This window comes from Lissotriton vulgaris, chromosome 4_1 (genome assembly GCF_964263255.1).
Source record: "Lissotriton vulgaris chromosome 4_1, aLisVul1.2, whole genome shotgun sequence".
NCBI lineage: Eukaryota > Metazoa > Chordata > Amphibia > Caudata > Salamandridae > Lissotriton > Lissotriton vulgaris.
The window spans coordinates 1745586108-1745605197 of NC_141691.1; the positions used below are offsets into that span (position 1 = coordinate 1745586108).

General features: G+C 46.5%; 1 protein-coding gene across 1 annotated transcript in view; it reads left to right on the forward strand.

The window, feature by feature from the left end:
* Positions 1-231: 231 nt before the first annotated feature.
* The window catches only part of VPS13B (vacuolar protein sorting 13 homolog B), a 2999480-nt gene continuing 2980621 nt past the window's right edge, over positions 232-19090 (forward strand). The window contains exon 1 of the mRNA XM_086966051.1: positions 232-333. The gene's annotated coding sequence lies outside the window, so the exon portion shown is untranslated. The remainder of the gene's footprint in view (positions 334-19090) is intronic.

Consider the following 19090-nt stretch of genomic DNA (forward strand, 5'->3'; position numbering starts at 1 on the left):
TTCAATACTCATGGGGAAGCGGCCTTAAAGTGGCTGGGGCTGTATTTTCCGCGGAAGTTGTGATTTGTCTTCCGGGGCGAATGGGGCTGTCATTTCCTGGTGGAAAAGTCATCTTTTTCAGGGCGGGTTTTTATCTTTACAGGCCAATTGCAGGCCGTATTATGCCGTACGCACGCCCAACCATTTCTCGCAACGCCTCCATCACCACTCAGTCATGAGAGAGTAGCTTTTCGATTGGCTCTCGCAGACTTCAGTTTTGCAGCACTTTGGAGTCGAGAGCAAGACAGAAGCAAATGCAGTCGGATACTTAGGACCCTCGTCGAGAGACGGGAGGTAAGCTTGGTGTCTTGGAATCTGGCGCCTAATAAGTGGTGGTATTTAACTGTAGTTGATGATCATAAATCGGGTTCCACCATGCACACCATGTGGTGATACACTGGAGGCACATGACTTAACTATGATCTGTGACTTTATCTCACAAGTTCATTTTTTGTAGCCTCCACACAATACTTTATTTTATGGATTCTTCGATGTTCTCACACATAGATTTCGCGTATTCCGTCTCTCCCTCATACCCCTTGATCATGTTACTTTAGCTAGTAAATACATTTTTGCTGCCCTGCCATAAACCCTTTACTGTTCTCTTTCGATCCTCGTTTGCCCCTATTTTCCATTTATCCTTTCCCTGATGCTCCAATTCACCTTCATCTTCTTGAAGCAGTTGCTTACGCACATGTCCCCGATGTTCCTGCTTCTCCCCAGGCGTCAGTTCCCTGAGTCTCCTGATCACCCTCAGGTACACAATGTTCTTGCTCAGTGTAATTGTTCTCAGTGGCTCCTACTCAGGACATAGATCCCCGAAGCTCCTGCTCAACGTAGGCACCTGAGTCTCTTAATAATCAGCAGGTCACTGAAGTTCAATCTCGCTTCACTATATTGTCCCTGAAGTTCCTGCTTATCCTTGAACCACTGACTTTCTTGATCATCTTTGGATCCTGTGTAGCTGCCCCCCCCCCCTTATTTGCCTATCAAACTCCCTAAGGCAGCTGAAGCAGGCATCCACTGTTGTACACATCAGAGTTGTACAAGGCTTGCTCTCTTGGTTGTTTGTCACTTAGGAGCTTCCTTGGAAGTGATGTTTTGGGGATTGCTTATGGCTTGGAACTTGATGTCTTTTTTTGTATTGTGGGCTGAGACATGATTTGAATTTGGAAAAGCTAGAACATTTCACTCTAAATGCAGCCTTTTAATGAATCTCCTGCATATCATCTATGCCAGTGTCCTCTCTCAAAAAAATAAATATGTACACCACTTATCTTACCCCTTTTTCTGTTCTACAATTTCACCTCCACTGTCACTAAGTGCTACGTTCTGCCTGATTTTCTTGGCTTCTGTATTTCTATTGATCTGTAACACCAACTTTTCTACCTCCCCCTCTGACTTTCTTTATTGATGACTCCATATCCCTTTCATAATTACTGTGTATATCTCTCAATGTACCTCTCACTTTTGTGCCCCTCTTTCTAGGTCTTCTCCTTTCTATCTCTTGTTCTCTACATTTTCCTCGAATTGGTGTCTCTCATTTACCGTAATTCTTTCACCCCTTTCTCATTTCCTATTTTTCCCTGTCAGTCTACAATTCCTCCACTCCTGTGACCCCCTGTTGTCCCTTTCTTAAGTTATTTTTCTGTCTCTCATGTATTTAATGGTTATATGGTTTTCCGAATTATTTCCTCAAACAGAAAGACCAGTAAAGGCGCGCTCGTATACAGACCACCCCTTCCAGGTCCCACCTTTTCCACATCTCTGTTAGAGATGTTAGGCCCTCATTTACGGGCCAATGAGGACTTTCTCCTTCTTGGAGATTTTAATATTCATACTGACCAACCTGACTCCATAGGAGCAAAAAGCCTGTCTATTGACATGGATACCATCGGTTTGACACAAAAAAATCAGGATCCCACTCATGAAGGTGGACATTGTATTGACCTGATTTACACCAACTTTGATAACATACTGTGTCATAAACCCGCCCAAGTCAATTGGTCAGATCATTTCTTATTAAAATTTACTATCTTTAAAGCTAACGTAGGTCCCCATAAGAAACTTCTACCCCCCACCACACGCAGACAGTGGCACAAACTTACACTGGAGATGCTACAAAAGGTGTGGGAAAAACCTGAGATCAGTGATGCTGAAGAAGTAGAACACAAGCTTACTAGGCTCCAGCAATCTCTCACCGTAGCCGAGGATAAAATTGCCCCTCTGAAAACTTTTAAACAGCACCCCGTAGCCAAACAGGAAAAATGGTACACCGAGGCTCTTAGGAAAGAGAAGCAAGAATGCAGGAGGATAGAGAAAAGATGGAGGAAATCACACTCTGAGGAGAACAAAAAGGCACATCGTGCAGCGCAAAACAACTATTACAAACATATCAAAGCTGCCCGTAAAAACAGTATCGCTCAACAACTCATAGAAGCCGGTAATTCTCCTAAAGAATTGTATAGGATCCGTGAAACTTTTACAAAACCCATGGCTTGTATAAGCCCAGATGACTTCTCACAAAGTCTATGTGAAGAAGTTTCATCATACTTCGAGAACAAAATAGAAGCCATCTATGAAAAAATTCTTGTATCCCAACCTAATAGTGATATCCTGAATGTCCCCTCCCCAAATAAAAACACCAATTCCACACTAATTACATTCCCTCCTGTCAATACTGAAGAGCTTTACACAATAATGACCCAAGTAAAATCTGGATCACCGAATGACCTTATTCCTGTTAAGACTCTAACTTCCCTCCGTACCCTGCTAGCCCCCCACATTCAGGATGTAATCAATCAGTCTCTAAAAGAGGGAAAAGTACCAGCTGAGTGGAAAAACGCAGTAGTGAACCCCATCCGCAAGAATGCGGCGCTCCCGTGGACGGAGCTCTCCAACCTCCGTCCCATCTCCCTTCTGCCTTATTACAGCAAGATGGACGAGAAGCATGTCAATACACACCTGTCCAGCTACATCGAGGCAGCGGGCGGCCTGGACCACTCGCAATCTGGTTTCAGGCCCAACCATAGCACCGAATCAGCCCTCCTCTCAGTGACAGATAACAACAGAATGTCACTTGACAGGGGGAGCTCAGTGATTCTGGTGCTATTGGATTTGTCCGCCGCCTTCGACACGGTGTCGCACAAAATCCTCCTCGACCGTCTGAAGGCAGTGGGAGTAAAAGGGACCGCCCTTGCGTGGCTTGAAAGCTTTCTTGCAGACAGACAGCAAGGGGTCAAACTGGGCTCCCATAAATCTGTCTGCAGGAAGCTTACCAAGGGTGTACCACAGGGCTCATGTCTGAGCCCCACGTTATTCAACGTATATGTGGCCCCTTTGGCAGAGATTATTAGATCATATGGGTTCTTTCCAATCTCCTACGCTGACGACACTCAGCTGTTGTTCCCCTTTCAGACCATAACACCTGCAGTCTTGAAATCCTTCCAAGATGGAATGAGAGCGGTGGCGGGTTGGATGGCCCGGAACTTCCTCCAATGCAATGTGTCCAAGACGGAAGTCATGTTGTTTGGAGGGGCCACCAGGCTCTGGTCGCCAGATTGGTGGCCACTCGAGCTAGGACCTGTCCCAGTGCCCAAACTTACCATTAAAAATCTGGGAGTGCGCCTGGACCAAGCCCTGATCATGAAAGATCATGTCAGTCAGGTTACGGGAACATGCTTCCGTACAATAGGTCTTCTACGGCGTATCTTCCCTTTCCTACCCAACACCCATAGGAAGACACTGGTACAGGCATTAGTTCTTGGACGAGTGGACTACTGTAATAGTCTACTCACTTCCGCCAACCAGGAACAACTACGTAAACTGCAGGTAGTGCAGAACACTGCAGCAAGACTCATCCTGAATGCCCCTCCCCGCACCCCCTCTCGTCCCCTTCTTTCCCACCTTCATTGGCTCCCGGTGCAACAACGAATAGACTTCAAAATCTGCTGTATCATGCACAAGTGCATATATGGGTCGGGTCCCAAATACCTAAAAGAGATCTTTCTTCCCTATTCCCCTGGACGTGCTCTGCGTTCCAGCAACACTATGCTGCTGCAAGTACCCAAAGTCACTAAAGCCAGGCAGGGGGGGCGAGCACCCTCCCACAAAGGCCCCATGCTGTGGAACTCTCTTCCACCTCAACTGAGGCTGATCACTAACCTCTTTTCCTTCAGGAAAAAACTAAAGACTCACTTGTTCGCACAATAATAATCCGGCCATTCTCTCTATCTCACCACCACCACAATTTGGCTCACTCTTGCAGAAGCTACGCGCAGAGATACCCCTTCGGGGCTGATTCAGGCGCGCTACAAGACCATAAATAAATAAATACATTTAATTCCTCCTTTCATTTTGTATATCTACTTGGTGTTTTATTTTTATCTAGCAAACCTTCCCTTTTTCTCCAGTCGTCCTTTCTTCTGTCTGACTCGCTCACTTCTCTTTCATCCTTGCACTTCTTGGTGGCTTGCACTAGACATAATGTTATATTTTTTTGTGTCCCATTTATTGCCTATCAGCAGTCAGTAACTGAAAGTCCTTTTGTGTCTGGAGACATCACTAAAACCAAAGGAATATCCACTGGTGGAATTCCTTTAGCCACAACCTTTAAACTAGGTAAGGATGGATAGTACCTCACATGCATATGCCTAGCTCATTAGACGTTCTATCCATCCTTCCTTTGTTCTCGCAGATCATGAAACGTTTGACACTGTCTCCAGCCTTCCTCTCCTCTCCTCTCATACTTCCTTCGTCATTCTTTTTCCTGTCTCCCTCCTCACCTTTTCTTTCCAGTTATGACGTTTGCTAGCTTTTCCAGTGTCCACTCGTCTTGTCCTCTCATTCATCACTTCTCCCTAATTTCTTCTGTTACCCGCCTCCATCTCTCTACACCTTTTAGCATTCTTTTCCTGCCCCCTCTACGTTTCCTTTTTTCTCTCTTTATTGCCTATTCCCCTTCTTTTACTTCCTTTTGTCACTCTTCACCCTCCTGTATCATTTTGCCTTTTGTGTCTCTCCACATTACGAACCTTTCTCTATCCATTTTGTTACTCTCCCTTCCCCATTTCTTTCCGTTTGCCCGCCATACAAGGCCGACACTGCCATTAAGGTACACAGAACACAGGATTCCAGAGGAGATGTGAGGCTGTTATCCTTGTCCTCCAGTAAACAAGTTATGTTTTCCAGCCCTGAACTGGTTTTCTACTTCCATTACTTACTTATTCTCTCCATTCACACAACACAATTTTGATTTTAGCCCGGTGCACTACTTCTCTCCTCTATGTTTCCACTTGAACGAAACTCGTGACCTTCCAATGCTTTGCATTATGTTTTTTCCTCGTACTAATGCCAAACGTATGCATTTGAAACAAACTTTCCTTTCCAGTGTAGTGGTGAGGTCCAGCATGCATGTTCTAGACCAGGCATGTTTGACCTCCCCATAACATTTTCAGTCAGCCTCATAATATCCTGCGAATAATTCAGTAGGTGCGGGGACAGTCTCACAACATGAAATAAACCTACCCCCCTACACCATACGGGCGGCTTGTCTGTGGAATAATCGCCCCAATCTTCATAGGGGTAAGCTACGATAGGGGTAAGTTACGTTCTGTGAAAAATGTTATATTGCAAGTATTTAAATCTTACATTTCAGGATATTTTGGGAGCACAATTTAATATTATGCTCCACTCTTGGTGTCCAAATCTCTCACCACGTCTCTGGACCAGATCCCACTGAGACCCACAAGGTCACCTTCAATCAATCAATCAATCAAGCATTTGTAAAGCGCACTACTTACCCATGAGGGTCTCAAGGCGCTGGGGGGTGAGGGAGAGGAAGCTGCTACTGAGGAGTCTTCTGAAGGTCAGCAGGTCTTGGGTCTGCCGTAGGGTGTTCCAGGTCTTGGCGGCGAGGTGGGAGAACGATCTGCCGTCGGAGGTCACTCTTCAGGTGTGGGGGACTGTGGCGAGGGCGAGGAACCTTTGGTTTCCTACTGCATTTGTTTGTATAAAAACACCCATCCGTCCATTACCCATGAGCAATATGTTGTGCATAATTTTGTTCTCAGAGGGTTCCATCATTTCTGTGCCCCACAAGCAGGTCTTATACCAGTTTCAGTAATTTCCTGTGTGTCTAGAAATGCCCATTTGAAATATTGTAGGAGGTTACAAAGTGTGAGAATGGAATAGGCGTCCTATGGATGTACAGGTCACTTGATGTATGCAGTCATACCTGTTCCCATGTATGTAGGTTCTGGCTTTCCATTACAGTGGGGACATCGACATCGACTTCAGCCACGCCACAGAGCTTCAATGGACGGACCACAGCTGCGTCCACTTCACCTTCAAGAGAACGACGACCCACCAACACCAGCAACAGGCCGCCCGCAGAAGCTGGAACAAGATCACAGCAGACCAGCTCGCCACCTCCCTGAGCCAGCACCCTCCTGCCAGCTCAGCGAACCCCAGCCAGGCCGCCGACAACCTCACAAAGTGGATCAGCAACTGCGCGGACGAACTCGCCCCACTGAGGACCCCGCCTAGCAGACCCGGCAGCAAGAAGGCCCCTTGGTTCACCGACGAACTCAAGAGCTCCAAGAAGAACTGCCGAGCCCTCGAGAAAGTCTGGAGAAGGGAACCGACACCGGACAACAGAACCTCCTTCAAACTTGCCACCCGGAAACACCACCAGCTGATCCGCGCCGCCAAGAAAACAGCATTCAAGGACCGGTTGGACAACAACGCACACAACTGCAAGGAACTCTTCAACATCGTGAAAGAGCTTTCCAACCCCAGCGCAGGAAACAACGACATCACCCCATCGCAAGACCTCTGCAACTCCCTCGCTTCATACTTCCACAACAAGATCGCGGACATACACAACAGCTTCAACAACCAACCAACGCACACCATGACCGAACAACCACCCCCCACCACCACCCTCCACGCCTGGACCCCGATCAGCACCGAAGACACCATCCGCACGATGAACTCCATCCACTCCGGATCACCGACCGACCCCTGCCCTCACCACATCTTCAACAAGGCCGACGCTGTCATCGCACCCCACCTGCGAGACATCATCAACACATCCTTCGACACCACCATCTTCCCTGAGAGCTGGAAACACGCCGAACTCAGCGCTCTACTCAAGAAACCAACAGCGGACCCCACCGACCTCAAGAATTACCGCCCCATCTCGCTCCTCCCGTTTCCAGCCAAAGTCATCGAGAAGACCGTCAACAAGCAGATGGCCGCCTTCCTCGAGACGAACGGATCCCTCGACCCCTCACAGTCCGGCTTCCGAGCCAATCACAGCACCGAGACCGCCCTCATCGCCGCCACCGATGACATCCGAGCCCTGATGGACAATGGAGAAACAGCGGCCCTCATCCTCCTAGACCTCTCCGCGGCATTCGACACGGTCTGCCACCGCACCCTAGTACGGCGCCTCAGCAACATCGGAATCCAGGACAAGGCGCTGGAATGGATCATCTCCTTCCTCGACGGAAGAACACAGAGGGTCCGCCTACCACCGTACAAGTCAGAGGCCTCCGAAGTCATCTGCGGCGTCCCCCCAAGGATCATCTCTGAGCCCCACCCTCTTCAACGTCTACATGAGCCCCCTCGCGGCCATCGTACGCAAACACAACCTCAGCATAATCTCCTACGCCGACGACACCCAGCTGATCCTCTCCCTGACCAACGACCCCGCCGCCGCCAGAGCCAACCTGCACGAAGGGATGAAAGAGGTAGCCGAGTGGATGACGACCAGCCGCCTGAAACTGAACTCGGACAAGACGGAGGTCCTCATCCTGGGCTCCTCACCCTCCGCCTGGGACGACTCCTGGTGGCCTCCCGCCCTGGGCACCGCACCCAAACCGACAGACCATGCACGCAACCTGGGCTTCATCCTGGACTCCTCCCTCTCCATGACCAGGCAAGTCAACAACGTCTCCTCGGCGTGCTTCAACATCCTACGCATGCTGCGGAAGATCTTCTGGTGGATCCCCACCGAGACCAGGAAGACCGTCACCCAGGCCCTCGTCACCAGCCGACTGGACTACGGCAACGCCCTCTACGCCGGTACCACCGCCAAGCTCCAGAAGAGACTCCAGCGGATCCAGAACGCCTCAGCCAGACTCATCCTCGACATCCCACGAACCAGCCACATCTCCGGACATCTGAGAGACCTTCACTGGCTCCCCGTCAACAAGAGAATCACCTTCCGCCTCCTCACCCACGCACACAAAGCCCTACACGACCAAGGCCCGAGCTACCTCAACAGCCGAGTCAACTTCTACGCTCCCAAACGCCACCTCCGATCAGCCAACCACGCCCTCGCCGCCGTCCCCCGCATCCGAAGAGCGACTACAGGAGGAAGGTCCTTCTCCTACCTGGCCGCCAAGACCTGGAACTCCCTCCCTCCCGACCTGCGCCTGACCCAAGACCACCTCTCCTTCAGGAAGAAGCTGAAGACCTGGCTGTTCGAGCAGTAGCGGCACCCCCCCTCCCCCCCCCCCCCCCCCCCCCCCCCAGCGCCTTGAGACCCTACGGGTATGTAGCGCGCTTTATAAGTGTCACTGATTGATTGATTGAGTTATTCGAGGAGTATTCTTAGCAAAATGTTGTGGGGTCCATTAATCATTTAGCAATCCACTGCAGCTGTGCTGCTAAGTAATAATAATGTTCTATGTCTGGCACCACATCCCACCATGATTCAAGGCAAGATAGATTTTACCAAGAGCCATAAGTTGATTATGCCCCATTTGAATTTCACAAGCATATTAAGTCTCTGTCTGAACCATTTACTTCAGTCATATTCAGTGTACGGCCCGGCGGTCGCTGGCGCCTGACAGACCTTTTCTTGCGGCCCACTGACCTTCCCCGGGGAATCTGTAAACCGCAGCATAGAAATAAAGCTGCTCGAACTCCATTTTTTTTCCTGTTGCAAAGCTGCGTCGTTTGGTGATTCTATGCAGGGCGCTCCTTTTTTCATAGAACAAGCTGAAGACTAAAGAAACAAATCCCAGAATCAGAAAAGAAAGAAAATAATGTTGCAGGCGAACAGTTGTTATACTCTTCAGGTCTTTGTTTCTGCTGCCACTTAAGCTTTCACTGTCCACAAGGAAAGCTTACTCAAGGGTGAAAGGTGAGTTGAGTGGATTGTGGTTAGGCATAGAAAGCAGTATGGTAATGGTGAACAAGGGTATAACACGTTTGGGTTGGTGAGTGAGTTTCTATTTGCATTGTGGCACCTGCCATCATTTTTATTTTCATATAAATTCAGCAGTACAGGCAAGAGAGTGCAAAGAAATGTCCTGTCGTGGTTGAGCCCCTCACACATGGAAATTGTAAGCCTGTGAACATTTGAGCAATCAGTTAGCTTTATGTTAGCATCTCTGGCATCATTTTACTGCTGGTATGTTGCTGGTACTCCATATAGCAATTCTAATGCTTGAATGTAATTGAATATACTACAGAGGGTAATACTTTTTTCCATTATGGCTGTTTCTTTGCTTTAGGCCAATACATTTTATGATGAAGCGTCACACTTAAAATATGAAAATGTCACAAGTAGGCACAATGCAAACATGGCAATGTTACACATGAGTAGGCTTAAACGTGGCAACCCTTTAATATGAGGAAATGCAAATGCATAGTTTCAGTGGGAAAGCTCAGCTCATCACTACAAACTTCAGATATCTGTATGTAACTGGAAGATCACTGACTTAAATCCTGGTTGGTGCACTGGGGAAAAGTGATGCGTATTTATAATGGCATTGGATCTCATCTTGTGTCTGTAGTGCTATGAATATGAAAGTCGTGTTATTTTTTTTTTTACACACAGTATAATATAGGCTACAAAATTAGAAAATGTATGGGATACACATAGTTTGAGATAGGCTGCTGCAAAATGTCCAAAAAGATTTGAAGCTAAGTATTTTCTCATAATGTTTAAAAAAAAGTGTGTGTTTCTTTTATGTCCCCATAATTTCCTATTCCACCCTGTCTCTCTCGAGTTGCGACCCTCAGGTACACCCTGCTCTGTACGGTTTGGCCCCTGAAGAAATGTTTTTGGGTACCCATGATTTACCTGGTAATGTCATTGGAATGAATATAAAGTAATGGATGTGGTATTACCATTTTAATTTAGGCAATCCTCTATATCACAGACTGTAGTGTAGTTCCTATAAACCTATATAGGATCTGCGGGGTTAAACAACATACACTGTAGGATTGGTGTCAGACTGATTCTAGACACCCCTACTGGGTATGTTAGCCTGTATACCAGCTAGCTCACAGTGCCACTAGAAACCCCTCTTACCAAGGAGAGAATAGTAATTGGCAACTATCGAACATGACAACCCTGTCCCATCAGGTATCGTGCAAACAGTGCTACTTGTCGCTCAGTCAATCATGCTCACTTTGTCTCAGAGAGATACACGGAATAAACGGTGGGGACGTTTTTCAATAAGCATTTATTGAACCAGCATCATTCTAGTGTAAAATAGGTGTGCTGAAACAACCACTAGATAGTAACAGATATAAATGATTGTAAGGACTAACAGAGTAAAAGGATGGTAGATTTTTACCATCGTGCTAAAACAATGAATACAGTTACCTGGCGGCGCTGGAGGTTACCTGGGAGAGTGGTGGTCTTCCGCCATATTGCCAGCATGCAGAGATAGTCGTGTTCCTGAAGCCGGGTCGTCTGCCTGAACACTATTCGTCCTATCGCCCGATTTCTTTACTCAATGTGGAAGCTAAGCTTCTGGCAAGGTGATTGCAAACCGTCTTGTCCCATATGTTACAGAGCTGATCCACCCAGATCAGGCAGGATTTATGCCGAACCGTGCCACACGCCACAATACCAGACGTGCCCATAATGCTATCGCCACGGTTAGTAAACTTGATACCCCTGCCACGCTTCTGTTGGCAGACATAAACAAGGCCTTTAATTTCCTCAGCTGGACGTATCTGTTCGCCTTGCTCGATTGTCTGAATATCGGTCCCCGATTGCTGAGCCTTATCCGCACTGACATAACTGCCTCAGTCTGAGTGGTCGACTCAGTTTCCAGGAGTTTCCTCATCAGGCATAGGTCTTTTCGATCTTGCTATGGGGCGGCTTGTGGCTTGAATACGTATAGAAGCGCAGCTGCGCGGTTTCGAATGGGCGTCGGGCATAGCCGACTGCATAGCGCTCTACGCGGATGATGTCTTGTTTTTCCTCAAGGACCTTGACCGGTCTGGTCCATGCCTTCTCCGCATTAAGTAGATCTTTGGCAAAACATCTGGCCTCTATATGAACATGGAGAAGTCCTTTGTGTGGTAGCTGCAAGGTGAAGATCGGCTGGGTGACTGGTCGCGGGAAGTAGTGATGGTTCCAGATGGCTTCAAGTATCTGGGAGTATATCTCTCATCATCTCAGGCATTGACGTGGAGCAAAAACCTATCCCCCTATGGACACAAGTAGGCGACCAGACACAAGTCTGGTCTCATCTACCCATATCTCTCTTTGGTAGGTCCGCTATTTTTAAAATGATCTCCCTGCCTCGTCTTCTCTACCAATTACAGAACCATCCCTATCCAATAAAACCAACATGGTTTCGCCAATTGAATGCTATTCTGGCCCGTTTTCTATGGGAGGGTAGTGCATCGCGAGTGGCCATGAGGACCTGCTTCCAATCTACCCACTCTGGCGGCATAGCCACTCCCGGCATTCAGGCATATTACATGGCCTCTCTCCTACTTGTCCTCAGTGATTGGTGGTACGGAAGCGGCGAGGACCCGGCCTATGCTGTGGAACGTTGGCTACTGGGAGATAATGCTCTCCACATGGTTCTTTATTCAGTGGCGCTGCTTCGAGAGTTACCACCAGCTACAGTCACGGTCTTCAGGATTTGGAAGTTGGGGCTCCAACGGACAATTACCACAGCTGGCGCAGCTGTCTGGCTTTCGGGGCTGGGAGGCCAATGGGGGAAGTTATGCGTGACTGCACTCTCAAGTACTTTCTTGATCTACAAAGAGAATACAATATGCCTTGCACCCAATTCTACCGCTATCTCCAGTTCCCGCATGCCTTTACCCCATGCATATCTCATCTAACAGAGATTCCTGAATTCAACCCCCTTGAGGCCAAGGTGTTTATGGGCGACTTGGGGGACCATAAAATAACTAAAATATATCGCACACTTATCAACAATACTCCTACTACCCTACACAAAACTAGGGAGACATGGCAACAGGACCTCGGCCCATTAGAGGAAGATGGCTGGGTGGAGGCTTTAGAATCCCCACGCAGCCCAGCAATTACAGCCAGTCTACGTCTTATTCAGTTTAAATATTTACACAGAGCTTATTTTACAAGACTCATGCTGTGGCGTGCTGGGCGCAGCGCGTCCCTGCATTGCTTACACTGTAAATCCATGGAAGGTACCTTCCTGCATTCTGTCTGGTCCTATCCAACACTGTCAAGATTCTGGAAGGTGGTGTTCACGTGCCTGTCGGAGGTTCTGGGGTGGGACATTGCAGCCTCACCGTGGTTAGCTATGCTTCATATTACGGAGGACATCGGGGGGAATAGATTCAAGCGCCACCTCCTATTTCTAGGTCTCACACTGGCAAAGCGAGATATCGCCCGGGTCTGGAAAGATGAGTCTCCACCGTCGCTTGGGGTGTGGAGAAAGGGTCTGGACTTCTGTATGGGCCTGGAACTCCCAGTCTTTGAAGCGAGGGGATGCCCCCGTAAACACTACAAAATTTGAAAAGGTAGCCTGACTACAGGGGATTATATCTGGAACCTCTTCCCCCCCGTCTCACACTGACGAACAGTTGTTATGACATTAGTCATTCGGTATTTGTGTAGTGCTTTTATTCAATGTGACTGTGTGTGGTGAAAACTCTCTCTATATTCAGGATTGTTATATTTGTTAACCAAAGGCAATGTGACACAGTTGTTTTTCATTTCATTTTCTTTTCTTTGTTTACAATTTTCCTTGCATCTTATTGTGCAATGAATCCTGTATTATTACTGAAAATGTTGACTCTCATATGTGTCACCCTATTTACATACATTGGGTGCTTTGTATGATCCTTGTACAGTGTTTACTGTCAACAATAAAAATATGTTGTGAAAAAAACCAATGAATACAGGCAAGTATATAAAATACATTACCATAATAAAAGCGTATTCCTACGATGCGACCCTAACTAGATTGTCTGGTTATGACAGAAGGCCAACTTGTCAGCTGAACTATCCCCACCCCATCCAAGAAACCCTATATATCAGCCTAAGTAACATTGTTGTCCCTCCTTTATTGAGCCCCATTCTCCTCTCTCTCTCTCACGAGTCTTACTTTTACTCCAATTACTACATCTCTCCTGCCATTTAAAGCCATATTTCTCATTTTCCTACTTTCTTCTGTACAGCACCATTACTTTTTCTTTCCATTGATAACATAAAGAAACATCTCATTCAAAAATGCACTCTACTTTTCTTTTACCTACTGTTCACATAACACTGATCTTGAAAGAAGATGGTTACATTTGCATGTTGAGTGGTGTGGCTCACTGGTTAGAGGCGGCAGACCCGAGAGCAGAGGACGGCCCGGGCCAGGGTTCAAGTCCCGAGGCGGCAGGGTCGTGGACCATGGTCAGCAGACTCGATAATTCTCACCTCGGTGCCTACTCTAACCAGGGATCACACTCGGCAACTCTGGGCATTAGCTTTCCTCATCTCCACAACGGCCCCCCCACATACGCCGGGGATGCCTGGTTTCACCTTGGAGATACCCAGTAGGGACCATCTCACAGGGAAAGCCAGGACGGGTTCCCCAGCGGTCTACTGCGCAGACATACTCCTTCAGGAGTCGGTTCTAGCGCATTACAAACCCACAATTAATAATTGTCAAAGAAAATTAACTATTAAGATCACATGCCTTGCGTATAAAGACAAACTATAACCCAATAGTCCAGATATTGAAATGAAACTGTTACAATACTTCGTACTTCGAACAACGACATGAAACGTAAAAGCTCCATGGCTGTGGATTGACAATACTTTTCCAGACCTAAAACAATGATAGTTCATGTGTTGCTATTTTTTCTAAATAGATTGTTCTCCCTAAAACACTTCTCAGTTATAAAAGAAAATGGAATTATGTAACACATTATTATTTCTGTTTCATGATTGCCTGGGCAGCTGCCACCAGGCACAAAGTAGGTGAAAGTACTGAATTGGAAGTGTGCAGGAACAGTCCAATTGGGATTCAGATGGAAACATTTTGCTAGCAAATTCTGACAGTTGACTTCGTGATTGTCCTTTGACTTAACCCAAGTTACATCAGAGCCATGGGTGATGCAATCCGTGTGTATTAGAATAAAGACAACAGACGTTAAAAACATTACCAAATTAACAAAGTGTGAGGAAATAGTTGGGGTACTTAGAATTAGTTCAGCTTCACTCAGAATTTCCCACCACTACAAAGGGCCAGAGATTGGTGCAGCTATCAAGGAAATTCAATTTGACATTATTGCATGAAATTGTCTTATACTGCTATGATCTGCAGCATAGACCAACGAACACATATGACACAGCAGTTCAGCCCTAGAATACCATTCCAAAGAGTTGGGGTCCAGATGATCCAGGTCCACGTGATCGTTCTCAAGATACAATATTTGCCAGGTTGTGTCCACCTACCCAGCATGAGACCCATCGGATCTAGAATGGCTAGAACTGGCATGAGGGAGAGAAATATATTTGCTGCAATCTGTGCAAGTATTTTCATTGCTTGTATTTTTTTGAATGATAGTGCACAAGAAGTCTCATTCTTGGTGGGTTTCAAAATAGTGACTATTACTTCTTCCTCAAATGTTTGGGGCAGAATGTTATCAGACGCAGCTTCATCAAACGTGGAGCTAAAATATCTGCTAGACCGTCTATATATCTGCATTAGCCTTCCCTCCTGTCATTACATTGATGGCAGACTTTACATGTTACTTGATGAGATTAGACCAGACGTACTCTTTCTTACTGAAACGTGGTTGACACCGTATTCCCACCCTGAGTTAGTACAAACTTTGGGGCAGGGCTATCAAATCGTAAGACAGGATCGAGCAAATGAGAGGGGAGGCAGATTAGCAATCATTTTCAGGGATTGTTTTACCTGTCGTGGCCCCCATAACCTCTTTACTGATTGCGAAAGCTTGTCTTTCTTTCAGGAATTCTCCCCTAATACGAGTTTTTCTGGAGCACTTATATATCGCCCTCCGGGCCCTGCCAAACAGTTCCATGAATCACTGCCCCGTTGGTCGCAGACCTTGCCTTTTCCCCCTCTAACTATACACTCTTAGGCGATTTGAACATCCATTTCGATGACGCGACTGATAACATCGCCAGAAAATTAATTGGAGATTTCTCCGCTTTACAGATGCCTCAGCTTGTCCTATCCCCTACACATACCAAAGGTCACCTGTTAGATCCGGTATTCAGTAACTGTTCCAACTTTAAGGTATGTCCCCCAATAGCTCTCCCTTGGACAGATCGTGCGTTAATTTCCCTAGTATGGGAGACTGGTAAATCTCCAGTCCTCACACCGAGAGTGCGAGAAACACGTAATTGGTCAAAAATCCCGCTGGAACTGTGGACCCATGAGCTACAAAGCTCAATTCCATCGATTGGTCAGAACCCATCGCTAGCCAATGAGACATTCAATGAATGGATAAAAAATTCTCTCAATGCCACTCTTCCTACCAAGAAAACTGTTTTAAAACGATCTAGGGTTTCTGCCCCCTGGTACTCGGATGAGCTCCGGGAGAAAAAGTGTTACTGCAAAAGACTTGAATGGAAATGGTGGATGGGGTATGCTGAGTTGGATAAAACTATCTATAGAGAGGCTATCAGAGCCTATAACAAGCATTTACAATGCAACGGTTTCGCCTTTGGAAAAGTTTGAGCTATTGGCATTGTAAATGACAACATTTGTATTTATGTGTTGGTTTTGAAAACAGATAAATAAATGGCATTGTCATTTACATTGCCAATAGCTCTAACTTTTCCAAAGGCGAAACCGTTGCATTGTAAATGCTTGTTTTTCAGGCTTTTATTCTTTTAGCTTCAGCCACAGCCAACATGTGTTTCGTCGCTATTGGGGCGTAATCCCGCGACTTCATCAAGGCTGTATAAAACATAAACAAACAGAATTCCTCTGTATTCAATTCTTCAAACACAGCCTGATTATAAACAATACCTAATGTACATTTAACTCGTTCGCTGCGGCGGCTATTCCGCCGCAGCGCTAAGAGGGCGGGGCGGCCGCGCGGCGGCCGCATGCTGGTGACAGAACTGCTTCGTCACCAGCCGCGGTTGGGCTGTGCTCGTGACGGAGCGGTTCCGTCATGGCCCGCCCCGCTCAATAGAACGCGCCGCGCAGGCACAAAATCAGCGCCCCGCAGGCGCGGCGGCCGGGCCATGACGGAACCGCTCCGTCATCAGAACAGCCTAACCGCAGCTGATGACGGAGCGGTTCCGTCATCAGCATCGAACGGGTTAATATACTAGTAATAAACGTATGGAGATCTAGAAACTTTTTTTAAGTTCAAATCTTTTTTTTATTTTTTTTATTGAGCAAAAACAAAGATGATAACGGCCATAATGCATCAGTAGATTTACATTCGTATTGGAGTGACGCCGTGGTCAAGCATGGATCAATGCATATAGAACAATACATACAGGAACGGAAAATAAAGCATAATGAAAACAAGAAGGTAACATCATACCGAATCTGTAAATGAGATGAGATGAATGAATAAATAAATGGATAAACAAATAAATAAATAAATGAGCAAGGTAAACAATAAAATATGCCATCATTGCAATCTTCACGGTTGTGCACAGTTCCGTAGAGCTCTCCGTCCAAATTTTATCAGATAATACCAGGTATACTTGTCATCCCTGCACATTGTGTCTAAGTCTGGTAAGCCCATATGGGCAGGATATAACCAGTACAATTCGTGCGTCCAGCACCCCCACATTTACTAAGAGTTGATCTCATTGCTGGTGTATCACGGTGGATCGAAGGTAAAGGAGGCCTGGTCTAAAGAAGACCATAGTTTTTTGTTGGTAACCTGCCATGGTGATGAGTGAAGAGCAGGATTGTCAGTGCCCCTAATGCAGGATAGCCATTCTCTCCAGGCATTAAAAGAGACCTCAGATGTTGATTTCCAATTGCATAGGACTACCTTGCAAGCTAGTGTTAGCAGGAGATCTAGGAGCTGACGGTCATGATCACCCTTTAGTAGTGGGTCTAAAGCCCCCAGGATAATGTAGATGAATTCCCTTGTAGGGTGTATGTCAAACGTGTGCCCAATGTAGTCAAAGATTCTAGTCCAATATGTTTGGAGCATGGGGCAGTTAAATAACATGTGTGGAAGGTCCCCAATACCCGAGGAGCAGTTCCAGCAATTCGGTGTATCTCGTAGCCCAACCTTAAATAATCGTTGTGGGGTCCAGAAAGCCCTGTTAAGAATCATATATTTGGTCTGTGATAGTATCGGCGAGACCTTATGTGTGAGTGCTGATGCATGTATCCTGACCCAGTCTATGCTTATGCCAGTGTTATTTGGTTCTGATTCCCATTTTGCTTTGTTACGCCTTATCGATTTGTTGGGTGTTGGTGCAAGAAGTTTATATATTTTTGAGACAAAATGTCCAGAGGATTGAAAGTGAGGGAGCATAGATTTCAGCCAAGGCGTCGCTAGTTTGACTGTTCTGCTGGATAAGGCTGACTTTAGTTTCAGGAATGAGTAAAAGTCAATCGGTAGTAGGGAGTGTCTAGCCTGCAGAGTCGAGAATGGTAGTGGCATGTTATTTTCGTGTAGGTCTGCAATCACATTAACACCTTTATCAGACCAGTGTTCCCATATTATGGGCGATCCGCCAATTTTGAGTGACGGGTTACGCCATAAAGAAGCAGATGATGAATTATGGATTTGTAGACCAGTTTTGTGAGCGCGGTCTAACCGCAAGAGAGCTCTCTTGGTATTAAGTATGATGTATTTAGAATTCGTAAGATGTGAGAGATCCATTGTGAGCACAGCAGAGAGCGGGGCCTTTCCGATAATGGATCTCTCGATGTCAATCCATAAGGGCGTATAAGTAGGGTCTTCGGTAAACCAGGAAGCTCCTTGTTTGCAGAGAAAGGCGGTTTGGTAGTTTCTGAAATTTGGTAGACCTAAGCCCCCTTTAAGCTTTGGCAATTGCAGTTTCTTCATGGCAATTCTTGGTTTCTTCCCCTTCCACAGGAAGTCCGTTAACGACTTCTCAACTTTATGTAGAAAATCCTCTGAGAAGGTCATGGGGAGCATACATGCCATATAATTTACCAAGGGACTGATCATCATTTTTAATGTTTCCGCCCTACCCCACCATGAGAGGAACTTTGGGGACCAGCCATCTAAGAGTTTTTGTATTTTTTTGTAGAGTATCTCCTCATTAATTTTTAGGGTGGTTACCAAATCCCTTTCAAATTCCAGACCTAAGTATTTAAAACTCTTCGGCTGCCAGGTCAGCCCGGAATCGCCCAGGATGTTTTTATCACACAGATTATTTAACGACTTCACCTCAGTTTTATCCTTGTTCAGGGAGTACCCAGATACACTTGAGAATTCTTCGATTGTGGAGAGTAACGCCGGTATAGCCTTATCAGCCCTTTCACTCATGACCAATACGTCATCAGCATAGGCCGTGAGTTTGATTGTACAGTCTGCAAACTGAACTCCTGCAATTTCAGGGTTTTCCCTAATATAATACAAAAAGGGTTCAATTGCCAGGAGGAATAAGGACGGGGACAATGGGCAACCCTGCCTTGTGCCTTGTTCTAGACTAAAGGGGGAGGAAAAGGCGCCACCAGCCCGCACTCTAGCAGAGGGACAGGCGTAGAGGGACATGACTAACCTAGTGAATAGGGGACCCAGGTCGAACTTGTGTAGCACAGCATTTAAATAAGTCCAGTCAACTTTGTCAAACGCTTTTTCAGCGTCTAGTGTG